This window comes from Acanthopagrus latus, chromosome 8 (genome assembly GCF_904848185.1).
Source record: "Acanthopagrus latus isolate v.2019 chromosome 8, fAcaLat1.1, whole genome shotgun sequence".
Taxonomy (NCBI): Eukaryota; Metazoa; Chordata; class Actinopteri; order Spariformes; family Sparidae; genus Acanthopagrus; species Acanthopagrus latus.
The window spans coordinates 14,305,795-14,319,751 of NC_051046.1; the positions used below are offsets into that span (position 1 = coordinate 14,305,795).

At 43.0% G+C, this 13,957-nt stretch overlaps 1 protein-coding gene across 16 annotated transcripts in view; it reads left to right on the forward strand.

Annotated features, from left to right (window-relative positions):
• Positions 1–610: 610 nt before the first annotated feature.
• The window catches only part of LOC119024737 (neuronal cell adhesion molecule-like), a 51,325-nt gene continuing 37,978 nt past the window's right edge, over positions 611–13,957 (forward strand). For all 16 annotated transcript variants that reach the window (XM_037107788.1, XM_037107795.1, XM_037107792.1 and 13 more), the window contains exons 1-2: positions 611–710; positions 5,890–5,968. The gene's annotated coding sequence lies outside the window, so the exon portion shown is untranslated. The remainder of the gene's footprint in view (positions 711–5,889; positions 5,969–13,957) is intronic.

The window sequence follows — 13,957 nt, forward strand, 5'->3', positions numbered from 1 at the left end:
GCCTCTCACTGTATGGGAAAGGAAGTCCTTCGGATGTGCCTTCAGGCTTTTTCCTTTTATTCCCTGAGCTTCGCTGGTTTTTCTCCACCTCCGCCTTCTATTGAACATCTAGAAAGCTGCATTGGCTGGAGCACAATCAGTGCAGCCGACAGTTATTTTACTTGAGACCGGGCGCCATTTAATTTAACGTGCAATTAAAGTGTCAATTTAGCTTTTACGCTCTGCCAGCTTCATAGGGCAGGAACGCTATTGTGTGCCATCCCCTCATCCTACCGACAAGTCGCTTCTGATACAAAACAAATAACCTGTTGAATTTTTAACGCTCTTGTATAAACCTGTTTTGTCTTTGTTTTTTTCCAAAAACCCACACGGTAACTTTGTGGGTTCTGGTAGCGGTTCATGTGATACCAGGAAATGTTTAACCCCCATTGTAGAGAGACAAAAGGTTGTTTTAATCCCACTGTGAGCGGGGAAAGGGGGGGGGGGGTAAGGGGAGGGATGTGGGAGGTGGGGAGGAGGGTGTTGTGGGTGTGTTGGAGGGGGGTGGGGGGGATTTTGTTAGGGAATCAGCTCGTCTCTCTTTACTGTCAGTCAGTCACAGCAGACACGTCGAGGAATACACAGCCACTGGGATTATGACATCTGAATTATGCTCTCACACAGCGGAGGCGCACACTGAAGGGACTTATTGACACACGCGGAGATAAAAGGTGATGCGTTCTCTCTGTTCTTAATGGTTGTTTTCATGCCCTGTCGTCACCTGCTTTGTACGAAGTGCAGCATCTGAATCTAAAATCTGCAGGTGATTTTTCAAGCCCAGCCTCTTGGATGATTCTGCTGCTGGGCAATGGATTGGATGATTTTTTTATTTGTTTATATGTATCATGGAAGATATTCTACATATTTAATTGTGTGAGTTGCTTAAACATGAGGAATAAATGCTCCTGTTTCTTGTATAGCATTATAAAATAGATATTCTTGGGTTTTGGAGTGTTGGTCGTACAAAACAAGACATTTGACTGCATTTTCACAAGCTTTCAGAACTTGTGGTACACATGTTTTATTTCTTTTCATCATTTTTCTGATTATTAACTAAATGATAAAATGATTATAGCTGAATTGATAAGATGATTATTTGATGTGCTTATGACAGAAATGTAGTGACTGATTTGTTGTTTGAGTCAGTTATCCATTTTACCTTCTCAGTTGTGATGATTTTCTGCCTGACTTTGTCTTACGTGGTAGTCAGTTTGAAACCTTTGACTGTTGGCTGCACAAAAAGTGACATATAAAGATGTTTGCTTGGGCCCAAGGAAATTATAATAGACATCCTTTGAATTTTTTGAACCAATTAATCAGAATTAAATAATGAGCAACACATTCACCAGTTTCAGCTTCAGACAATTCCCAGGAAATCCAGTAGTTTTTTTCTGTCAGGGAGGATATTTCTTTCAGTGTGCAAGAATTTCATGAGCATACATTTTCTGCAGTGAGACATCCATTAGAGGTCATTTCCTCTGACAGTCAGCAATGCTATTAACATTTTCAAGGATAGTTTGCTCTTTTCTAGCACTTGCATATCAACACATCATCTTTATTATGCTGTTCATTCTGATGAATCTCAGCTTGTCTTCAGTGTAGTGGCACGAGAGCTTGTCTTGCTTCCCGTGAGTCGTGTCCCCTAATGTAAATTCATCATGGGGGAAGCGTGTGTTCCGGCTCTAATTATTTTTCCCCTCTTTGGCGATAATGATGCTTCATCGGGAGAGCGGTATCGTCTACAGCCATGCTCTGCCTCTCATTAGGCGGGAGTCTAAAATTAAACCTACAGGCCGCTACGCTGGTGCAGAGCCCTCTTCCTCTGTCATGCACACACCCAGGCACACACACACACACACACACACTCACACATGAACACTCACACATCAAAACAGCACAGCCTGGAGGAGAAAATCAACAGACTCTCATTAGAGGAACATGTGACACCTCGCTACCTGGCATTATTTGCACTGAGCTTGTTCAGATTGTGGACATCTGTGTGACAAATAGAAACACACTATGGGGGGAGTTTTTTTTTCTTTTATCCAAATTTATGTTAAAAAAATGTTAAGACTCAATTAGATGTGCTTTGGTGGTGTGTCTTTAAAGCACGATGAAAGTTAAGCTACACTGAAGTGATAAATTATCTATGTATGAAAGTTAGCATATCCACATTACTAAATACTAAATATTTAATGTATCAGTATTTATACTGATACAGATGTTGCTCTAAGATTTATCATTTATGAAGTCTTCCTTTTGCAGTAACTCGCATTATTTTTTTTGCCACTTGGAGGCAATGCAACAGCTATATCCACAACTCTGATACGTTATCATGTTGTAAAGTTAAAGGTGCAGTATGTAAGAATATGCCACCTGTCAAATTCAGACTCAAACTGAATGGGGGCAGCATATCACCGAAATAACTGCTTACTGCTGCTAACTGTAGCTGTAGTTAGCTGGTTAGCTCAGTTAGCTGTGCAGCTAGCAGACTGGACTGCGTGCTCAGGGACCAAGGGCGTGTTTATTTGTTCACACCGCTAGCACAGGAGCTTTGGACTGGGACAGCCCAATGTTAGCTGGTTAGCATGCTACTGTCATTATATATCTCTGCAACAAAACAAAGAGACATCATAATGTCAAAACTGCTATTGCTTAACATGCTGGTGATAATTTTTTAACACTTTCAATGAAAACCATTACATATTGCCCCATTAACATGACTAACATGTTAGCAAACAGCAAATTAATAATTCCAATGTGAGTCTCTTCCCTGGTATTTAGTTCCTCCTGAGGTTAACATCTCTTTGTGGCTAACAGCTAACCTTGTCTGTTTGCCATTTGTTGGTGAGCAGATAGTGTAGAGTAGATTTATTGGCCTGCTGCTGGAGAAAGCTCTTTTGTGAGCAGTGAGAGTGAACCAAAATAGTAAAGTTTCGGGCTGTAAAATCTGAACGCTGAGTTCAAGTACTCAAACCTCAGTAGAGCAGAGCTGAGAGGAGCTGTAGTCGAGTGATAGTTCTCTGTGGGTTCATCCTCACAATCAGCACTTGATCATTTGATTCATCAGAGCAGTTTCAGGGTGATTATGACACACATTTCTTTTATGTATTTGCTGTTACCTCTACTCATTTCTCCTCTCTGTATAATATTGTTGTGCGATCTGTCTTCATGAAAGATTCAGCCGTCTGTCTTGTCTGTCAGCACTCACGGCACGAGAGCGATCCCTGAGGTATTGAGGACACCGTACGCCTCTCGCTGTGAGATGTTTTGTAGTCCTGCACGCTGCCCTCTGTCGGCATTCTGATCCATTAGTTATTTTCAGTCCCGGGCTCTCCTTCTCATCACCATGGCAGCCGAGCTGGACTGAGCTCAGCTCGACTCTGTGGTGTCTGAGGGCAGAGGTGGGGTGGCGGGATGGCTGGCTCGATGTCATGGTGGGGAGGCCGCGTTTGATGGGATCAGCCATCAGCTCATTCAAACAGGATGTGGAAAGGTCATTTTGTTGTTGTGTTTTATTCATAGATCTCAGCTGTAATCAGCTGTTTCGCTGCTACCGAGCAAATGCACTGTGAGGCAGAAATTATGAGCTTGGTCCGGTGAGGTTGGACTGTAGCAGCTGAACGAGAGGATAGCTGAACTGTAGTTCCGTGATATTGTCTGGTGTCAGCACTGGTGTCAGCAATAATAGTGAGGCTGTGAGTGAATAGCATGTATGTCAGTAGTTTTTTTAAAAACTGGGTCAGGATGCTTTCAAATTCAGGGCTGTCAGACCACCAGATTTACCTGTGTTTAATATTCTGTAACACGTGATAAGTTATTAGAGGCTTTCGAAATCCCTGAAGAGCACAAAGGATTGAAGTTAATAATATACATTTTTGTGGAGGAGCGTGAAGAAGCACCTCAAATGTTTTTAGACAAGCTTTCAGTTCCGGGAGCTGCAGAAAGGAATTGTGTGCCGTGAGACAAAATGCTGATCTTTGGAGAAAACAACAGAAAAAAACTCATGTGTTATTTGCGTGAAGCAGAATAAATGTATACACATAGTTCATAGTTGTTTCTGCGTGTGGCGGTGCAGAAAGCAGTGTTCGCATTTAACTGAGTGGAAACGGCGGCGTCTCTCAATGGGGCTCCCCCATTCTTATTTGGAGCAGCAGACTGAAGTCGATAAGCCTTAGCCAGAAGAAAATTGGATTGGCTTCTTCAATCATTCTGCCCATCGATTCCAGTAGGTGTGTCTGTGTTCGCCGTGACAATGTCTGAGGAGAGGAGAGGATTGGGCATGAAATAAAAGAGGGAAGGAGAGGGTGGGAAGGTAGAGAGGAGATTATGCGAGGAGATTATTTTAGGAGGAAGAGAGGACGAGGATAGGTTAGGACAGGACATCTGAGCCATTTCTAACCATGTTAAGACCCCAAATCTTCACAGCACGGAGATGTCAAATTACATCACGTGGAACATATTTCTGTATTTCAATTTTAATATACGACTGAGATTTAGAGAGATTTATCAAAAAAATGTTTCCCACTTCAAATACATCAAGACCGCATGTTGATATCATCTCCCATGACTGTCTTGAAAGGCGTTGTCTGACCTTGAGGATAAAAAAACTCTGAGATTTGGATGGAAAATAAGACAGTGACATAACAGTACGAGGGCGAAGCCGCGCGAGGAGAAAAGGTGATGTGAGGGGAGGACGTGATTGGAGAAGACAAGCTCAAAGATGAGGTTAGGAAGGATCAGAACAGGACGTCTGTGACTCCATGTTCAGGTCACAAAGTTTCATAATCGGCTGACATTAGCGTGCCCGCGGCTGGTGCCGTGCTCGCTTGAGGAGAGCTGAACCCTCCTCCATGAACGACAAGGCATCAACAACTTTCTCAGACCTCTTGATGTGAATAATTAGCAAGCTGGAGAAGTTGAAACTCATGGTTCATTCATTCTCATGAACATGCTGTGTAGTACTCAGAGATCAGAAATAAGGAAGGGAGGGACAGAGGAGGGAAAGCAAAGGAGGACAGAAAAGAGAAGAGAGACGGTGTGACTTTTGTTTTTTTATGAAATTGTTCAGACAAATATCTGTATATCAGTCTTGGAACTATCCCACAATTCCACCTGGTCTCGTGGCCTTAAAGATTCAAAACTCTCTGAGCAGAAGAGGAGACGTGGATCGATTTTGCCTGTAAGAAAGCCGGAGACATGTGGATAGAAAAGGAAAATAAAGATGGATTTGAACAGAGGAGAGGACAGAAAAGGAGACAGGGTGAGAGGGAAGAGGATAAGAACAGAGGACTGGAGTGAGGAGGACAATGGATAATAGGGGAAAGAGGGGAGGAAGGGAAAGACGAAGAGTAGAGAAGAAGAGATCGGGGAGCTGAGACAAGACGAGAGGAGAGGCGAGGGGAGGAGACGTGTCTCTCCTGCTCTCAGCCACAGGCTTCTCCGTCTATCACTTCGGATTACACACTCCTGCCTCTGAAAATCCTTGTTCACACTTTGGTTTACACAGCTTGGATGTTTGCTTTCTTTTCACCACCACAGTTGGGAGAGCACTTCCAAAGAGTCAACACACTTGACGATTATGACGATTATGCATTAATAATAAAAACAGTCCTTTCACAAGTGTTTGATGACAGGGAGAGATATTATGAGGAACATCCCGGTGTGTAATCTGTGATGTGACGGTCGATGAGCAGGAGACATCATAATGGAAAGGATTTTGCATGATTATGATGAGTTCTTCGACTATTGTGAGGTCAAATTGATTTACTGGATGTCTGAAAGCAGAGAAATCGCAGCGCAATTATGAGTACTAAAATTTGTTGTTTTCTTCCATTTTTGTTAAACCAGTCTGAAGAAAACCACAGAAGAAGAAGAAGCAGACTTCTAGCCTGGGAGGAGGAGGAGAGAAGGGATTTGTGTTCCTCTGGTAAGTCAGACTTTGAATCAATTTTACTGTTTTTTTTTTTCCATGATCATAATCGTCCCCACTAACATTTCCCAAATCGGCGTGAAGTTCTGGCCTTTCCCAGTCAAAGTTCTTGTTCAAACACAAATGTGAGTCTGTTTGCCTGGAAATTGTCCCCTGTCCAAATATCTTCATCTGTGATACTGCCAGAGTGTGAACATATTAATGCTATCATCTCTGTTGGGGGCTCCAGAGTCCCTAAATGACTACCCGACCTTTCCACCGCCACGTCTCTTTCCTCTCTTGGCCTCAGTTGTGATGCCTGCTCTTTCATTCGAGCTGTAAGACAAAGGTCACTGCTTGCTTGACTGGCATTCGTCCACCGGCAAAGTGTGTTTTTGTGTCGGCATCCATTTTGGCAGCGAGCTTTTGGCAGCGAATACAAACAACGGCGCTGTGTGTCTAGTGTCCGACTGTCTGTTCGGTGCATATGGTTGCCCAGGTAACACGCCCTCTCATTCTCGCCCACTGCTGTGACAGTGGGCGTCAATACTTAGAAACCAGGAAATAGCACTTCAAGCCTAAATTGTGCCTCACTTATTGACACGTAATGTGTAGTAATGGAGCTCGCGGAGGTAGAGAAGTGCCCTAATGGCGGCTGCACAATTAAGAGCTAAAGTAGCTCCCTTAAGCGCGAGATCTCCGTGTGCATTAGAGCCCAGAGAGTCGACTCACAGGGTTTTTTTTTTTTTTTTTGTAAATGACCCTCGGTAACTTGTGGCTCGTGCGGCGGTGCTGAAAGTGTATCAGTGATTCGGCAGGGAGTTGATCTAATGCTCCGCGAGTGGAGGTGACACGGTGCGATGTGTCTCCACCGCCCAGCTGAGTGTGAAGGGAAGGAGCCCAACTCGGCCTCGCGGCGCGCTGAGCCGAGCCGGGGCCGGGCGGGGAGGCTGCACTCACAGCCGAGTGGAGAGTTAAGGGACTCTGACGGCTCGGAGCTCATCCGCCTCTGCAGTTGGTGCTACGCTTGTTTTATTTTTGGCTATGGGTGTTCTCTCTTTCTCTCTCTCTCTCTCTTTCTCTCACTGTGTTGATGCGCTTGTTTCAATCTTTCGCTGTCGGCCTCTGAGTCTCATTCATCCTTGCTCTCTTGTCATTTGCTGTTGTGAAGGTGTGCTGCCGGCCAGAGGGGCTGAGTCCACAGTTTTTTCAATGGCCGACCCATAGAGGGCCACACTTAGGAGCTGCAGACTGAATTTGCGGTTTGAAACACAGTGAGGCGTGAAGCATCCATTGTGAGCAGCAGCATTCAGGTCCCAGGCGCTTCAATAGAAGGCCGCAGAGGTTTCTGTTCAGGCCCACAGTGCTGTCGTTCACCGCTCTCTCTCACGTGGACGTCAGGGGGTGTGTGGTATTATTGTTTGTGTTTTGTGTGTTTGAATTCAAGTGGGGAAGGGTGGGGATAAGATCCCAGTTTAGCCAATCAGAGCACCGCCGCTTCTTCACAGCCAGGATATTGTTAATTTTACTAGATGGAGGATTTTGGCTGTAAATCTTTGAGACAGAATTACATAATCCAGTCTCTTCGTATGCAGGATGGTCAGAGGGTATTTGTGGATTGATGCCTTTTTCCATTTGACTCAGCTCCAGCACATTGGATTTGAAATGGAAATTTGTCTCTGAGGTTAAAGCGCTGACTCTCAGTCGATTGCGTTCGCTCAATTGGGTGCATATTGCACACTGAAGAAGCCCTGGCTTGTTTTAGGGCCCAGTTTTAGCAAAGCGCTGCAACATCCAGAAAAGAAAACCGAAGAGTTTTACGGCCAAACTATTTATCGATCGTCCAAATCGGTCACCCAAGGGCCAACTCATCATGTGTTGCACTTGCCGAAGACCAGGCTGAAGGCAAAAAGCCCCCTGCAACAAGCGACGAGTGCAGATGGCTGCAGTACAGGCCTGGCAGAGCAACACCAGGGAAGATGCCAGGCTTCTACTGATGTCTGTGTAACGCAGAGTCCAGCCAGTCAGTTTCTGCAAAGGATTTGCAACCAGTACATGGCCTAGAAGAAAACCATGAGGTTGACCGTGAACCACTTGCACACTATTCCCCTTCTCTCTGCCCCTCCTTTCCTGTCAAATCTCTAATGAAGTAAGACAGCGTCCTCCAAAACACAACAAAAGTACTCACCTGGTTTATATTCTTGTAGTTTCTGCCATTGGCATGTTTTTACTGTTGTTATGATTCAGTGGCCATGATGAATTAAAGGCTTTTTAACTCATTACCCTCATGAGTGCCTCCGGTTTTTCAACAATTCTGAATGAACCAGATCCCTAAACTGAACAGCACCAGAGGGACACCATTTTCCACACCCGAGCAGCTCTCCTGGCACCCTATTTTTAAATGAGGTTTTGCCATTATTTGTGTCAATAAAAATGAGCAAGCCTCTGCTCACCACAGCAATTTCTGAGATTCAGGATCACGCCAACATTTCGACAGAGGCGGTCTGTAACCAATTTGTGCAGATTCCCAATCAGCTGTTCAAATATATGAAATTAGAGCTATCTCTTTAATTTGTCCAATTATTTCATTTATAAAATCGGCCTTTCACATAAATAGGTACAAAACAAACATGAACTCAACAATAGATACGTACAAGAAGATACGAATAAAACAATAGAAACTGCAAAATGTAATACAACACAATAACACTGAAGAAGGAGAAGCACCGGATCATTCATGACCCCGTGACTGTTCCCTCTTCGAACAGTGTCATCATCGAGCAGCAGCTTTCTCGCTTGTGGTTGGAAAGCGGTGATATTACGCGGCGGCAGCAGCAGATCTCAGATCAGACGAGCTGCAGATGAGTAGAGGGAACCATACGCGCACTGAGGGCCCCTGGGCTGCTCCCAGTGCTCGTCGTTTCAGATGAATGCGTCGGGATATATTTCTAAGGTGTGTCTTTGATACGAGCCTGACAATTCTCTGACGGTTCTCTGTGTCAACACGCCCATCTGTGCAAGTTGTGTTTCAGAGCGACTGTGTGTGAGAAGCTGTAGATGTGATTGAGTGTATTATGTGTGTCTGTATGAGGAGCAGAGACAGGGAGGTGCTGAGAGACGCAGCTAAAGTGTCAGAAAGAGCGGCATGAATAAACAAGTAGATGAATACACGGATACAAAGACAGTGAGGGAGAGAAAGAGGCTGGGTTGAAGTGAAAGAGGTTGGCGAGGCCCCTCCCGAGGGCCTTATTCTCTCCTCCATCTTCCAGGGCTGTGGAGAAAGTCGTTTTCATGCACAAATGACTCACAAACTGCTCAACAGACAGGCCTGGGGAGTCTGAGGAGACACTGTTCTATATCCGGCTCCGCATCTCCTTTTATTTTCCTTTTCCCAGCTCCTTTCACCTTCTTTCACCTGCACAACCTTCCTCTAGGCCTCGTTCTACCTTCGCTGCTCATCCTCTCTGGGCAATTATCTGGTCCAGCCTGGAATATTTTATTTATTTTGTTCACTGTTGAATGCATGTTTATTTAACCACTATATTCATTTGTCTTTTGGTCATTGGGACAAGTTATTAAATCCAGCATGAAGCACGGCAATTTCATCCAACAGTTGTGGTCAGTCAGTTTATTTCAATGTACTGTACTTCTCTGACAAGTTCTTATATGATATTTGTGGAAACAAGCTAATTTGCAGCTTACTGACAGTAGTTGAGTTGATATCACCATTGATGCCACCAGTGTTGTCATGTCTGCTTGCTAAATAGGTAGATGCGAACCTCTTGTTGGCATAGTTTAGCTTAACTCAGCTTAAAGACTGGGAAGTGGGAAGCAGCTAGCCTAGCCTAGCAGTACCAGCACATAACTTCCTGCTTAACGTAGTAGTAGTTATTTTGTATTGATTGAATAAACAAGATAACTGGAAACAGTGAGAAGCAGGTAGCGTGGTAAGAAAAGTAAAGTATAAAATGAAAAATCTCCTCTTGTAGGGTGCTAGCATCTCCAAAGCTAATTAATGAAAGCAATATTTAGACATTTTTGTTTCAAAAATAAAAAAAAAACAACTTTAATTATCGACAAAAAGTGAAGACAGCAATTGTGACGTCATGTCAAAGTATATGTATTGCGTTGCTTATCTTCTCCTGGCTTTGACAGTGATATCAGCCTTCTTCTCTTACCACCAGCAAGAAAGTCAATAGAGTATTTCCCCAAAATATTGAACTTTTCCATCAATGGAGTTATCCACTTCTTGTTTCCAAGATATTTTTGCTCACTTGAGGTTTTTCTCAAGGAATTCTCACCCAAGCTAAAGGAAACACATGTTCAGACAGAACCCTTGACTGGTCTGAAAGGATTTTTTTTTTTTTTAATAAAAAAAAAAAAGCACTCATCTCCTTTTGTGTTTTTGTTCATTTTTTAGACAGAAAGACAGCAGAGGAAATTGAGCCCTACATATGGTTCCAAATCCTCCAGTTAACAACCTCAATGTTCATTTTTCTGCACATATTAATTGTCATACCAAGTTTTTTTATCTTGTATGATTAAAGGCCCTTTTGTTTCATCTCTTGTACTCAGCTCACCCCTGAATCCCTCCTCACACTGTGGAGGAACGCCAGCGGTCTGTTTAGTCTGATTCCAGGTATCGACACAGCTTCAGGACAGAGAAGATTGCCCCCACGCCGTTATAAGCTGGTTGGATCTATCTGTTTGGAAGAGCCTCTAACAAACCAAATGATTTATGTGGCTGTTAGGCGTAGGTCCTGGTCCAAGGCCAAGTCTATCTGCTCATCAATATAAACAGGCGGCTCCCCGGGTGTTGGGATAGAATACAAATGGCTGAATTTAGATGTAACCCCTCGCTCACCTGCATCTCAACCAATTCTAATGAGAGATCTCTCTGTGAGAGAGAGAGTAAAGGAATGGGATAGATATGAAATGTGAGTGCACACTGGAATAGAATGCTGTATACTGGCTTATGTGGATTTCTATTGCTTGGTAAGATAAGCAATTAATTGTGAAAATAATCAGAAAAGGATCAGGTATTTTTATTGGAAGAATTGACCACCTCTTCAATTCATACGCCAAACAAATAGGAGGCAGCATATCACCAGAGTAGCTGCTGACAGCTGCTCACTGTCGCTGCCGTTAGCTAGTTAGCTCAGTTAGCCACGCAGCTAGTGGTCACAGCCTGAAGTTGAGTGTTATTTTCAAAGAGAACTGATTAGCTGCTAACTTTATTAGATATCTGCAACACAACACATACATGCCTTTGATACATTTGTTTCCCTGTTAATGTCTCTGGGAATAATGTAGGAATCTTGAGGAAAGACTGAAAAATTCCCCCTAGTTTGGTCAGCTGGTATCTTTTGGTAAGCACAGAAGGGAAATGTTGGGCTTTGGCGGAGGTATGCACTCTACTGAGTCCCATTCTAGTTGTTACTTGCAGCCCTAGTATAAAATCAGCTTTTTGATTTTTGTGTCTTTTCGACCTCCATATTATTCTTACGAATCGTCACAGAAGACAAGTTTGTATCTGCGTTTGAAACATACATTTTCAGTTTCGGTTTATGTGCTCTTGCTTTGTGAGTGACCATAAAATGCATTTATTCATGCTTTTAAGGTGGTTGTTCCAGCAGAGATACTGTACCACTATCTGGTATGGCAGTAATTCATTCATCCGTCATGTTTGACCCCGGGGGCACAAACACGCTGAACCACCCCAGGTGTCCTTCCCCCGGAGACGGGTCACACACACCTTGTCCAGCCGTGGTACTCGACCTTTAGCTGAGCAATAGACACAGTCAGAGAAGGCTCGCCCACCCATTTTTCCAACACTCAGCAGACTCTTCTCCTGCATTAGCGACCAGTCTGTTGCCGTCAAACACAGACACAGGACAGAGGCTGTTAGCGGAAGCCAGGCGGACTGTTAGTGTTAAATGGGAGCAATGTTTCCTCCGGAATCACCATTTGACAAATGAGGGCTGATGGAGCAGTTCTTGTCGGGGCCATTATTTCTGATGGGGCCAGACGATCCGTGAGGATGGAGCACTGTTTATCTGAGCTGCGACGCCCTCTGGGTATAACACCAGGGCCACTCGAAACACACTCAAACTCTCAAAATGATGGATGAAATAGGGGAAAATCTCTAAGCTACAGTATAACACCAGGAAAGTTTTTTTTTTTGTTTTGAGTCTCTGGTGAGTTTTCATGCTACATCTGGTGTAGAGAGAATTTTACAGCACATAAAGGGACTTCCTTTGAGAGAAAGCCAAGTTCCTCATTTGTATCATTAACACCTATTAGCCGACATTTCAGTCATCGAGACCCGCGAGACAGATAGAAACATGTTCACACTCAGCCCACAGCCATCATCAGTCAGTCACCTCCAGGGGCTTTTCGTTGTAGTCTTTAATCTGTAATTCTTTCTTTAATTTCACAAAAAAAAAGTTTTTCACATAAAATGGGGTCCCCCAATTACCCGCTAACATAAAAATCTTCCATTCGCTTGAGGGAGATGTTATCTCTCTCCCGGTTATTTCGTTTTTGGTAAAATATCACAGCCTCAGAACTTAATTAGATCAAATTCCAGCAAAAGACTTTAAATTGGGCAGATTTTAAATGAAAACTCGCAGCGTCGCTCCTCAGCTCAAATACAGTCAGACAAAGTTGACTCGGGGCTCGTCTTTGATGAATTGTTCACTTCCTCTGAGTTGTTTGTTTGGTTTTGCATATGAAAACCTGACTCGTGAAATAGAGTGGCCATAGCTAAAACCAGTGCAATCAGAGAGAGCTCCTTCAGACCCGGCTGAAAGAGTGTTTGGATCAGTGCAGCTGGCACACACATTATTTTCACATTAAGCAGCGTTTCTGCTTGTGTTGTGGTGCATGTTGGTGAATCCTATCTGATATGGATTATATTCTATATGAATCAGTTTTCACCTCCTAACAGACTGAAGAAACTGTGAATACAGTGACTGTAGCTATCTGAAATATTAAACCCAGTAAAGTGGGTATGTGTGTTAAAATTAGTGTCAAATTAAGTTGATTTGTCAATTAGTGCACCAAAAGACTATCAATTACTAGCGATTTTTGTAAGACATGAATTGTTTTTAAATCATTTATGAAGCAAAACAATCATATTTCCAGAGCTGCTTTTATCTGTTTCTGTGTTAATTTCTTCAATGGAAACTATGATGAAAAATAAACAAACAAAACATTTTCTTCATGACAAAAGTGACTATGAAGTTGAATTAAAAGCAACATCAGAAAAAAAAAATGATGCCAGAAAATATTGCAATATTTCTCCAGGAATAAAAACTAATTTATGGCAGGTTAACAGCAGCTTCATGTATAGAGTGAATGGAGAACAGGTCATTTCAACCCAAAATGTGATCTTTTCCGATTCTGATTTTTTTGTGCCTAAACCTGATTAGATCATTAGCACAGCATTCACGACATAAAATAGAAATCTTAACCTAAAGATGCATAGAGTCACCATTTAGTCATTGTGAATTCTTTATCCAGTTTATCAAAGTGACAGATCTGTTTCCCAGTTTCTCTGATTAAAATGTTTTACACGTCAGAAGTTGAACTAAACTTTTTGTCAATGAAAACAACTAAACAACACTAAACAAGTTAAATACCTTTTTTTAATGCAGTCTGCATGCTTCTGATTGGTAAGATGTCGCCTTTAGAGGTTTCTCCGCTCGACCTATTGCACCAAGGATCTCACATTATATGTCATCGATCCTTTGGTGATTCTTAAATGAGTAGGAAAAAAAAATTTTTTCAGAACTTGTTTCACATTTCGGAAGGGTTAACTCCTGATTGTGTCTTTCATTAAAAAAAAAAAAAAGAAGACCATGATTTGATTTTCTCACACTTTGAAAGGACCATTGTTTGTGTCCTCCATGTTTGAAATTGGATGGTGAGTCCTTTTAGAGAGCAGCGGAGGGGAAATGATTTGTATTCACCTGCCGTATCTGAATGGAGCTGAGGAGGGGCTGA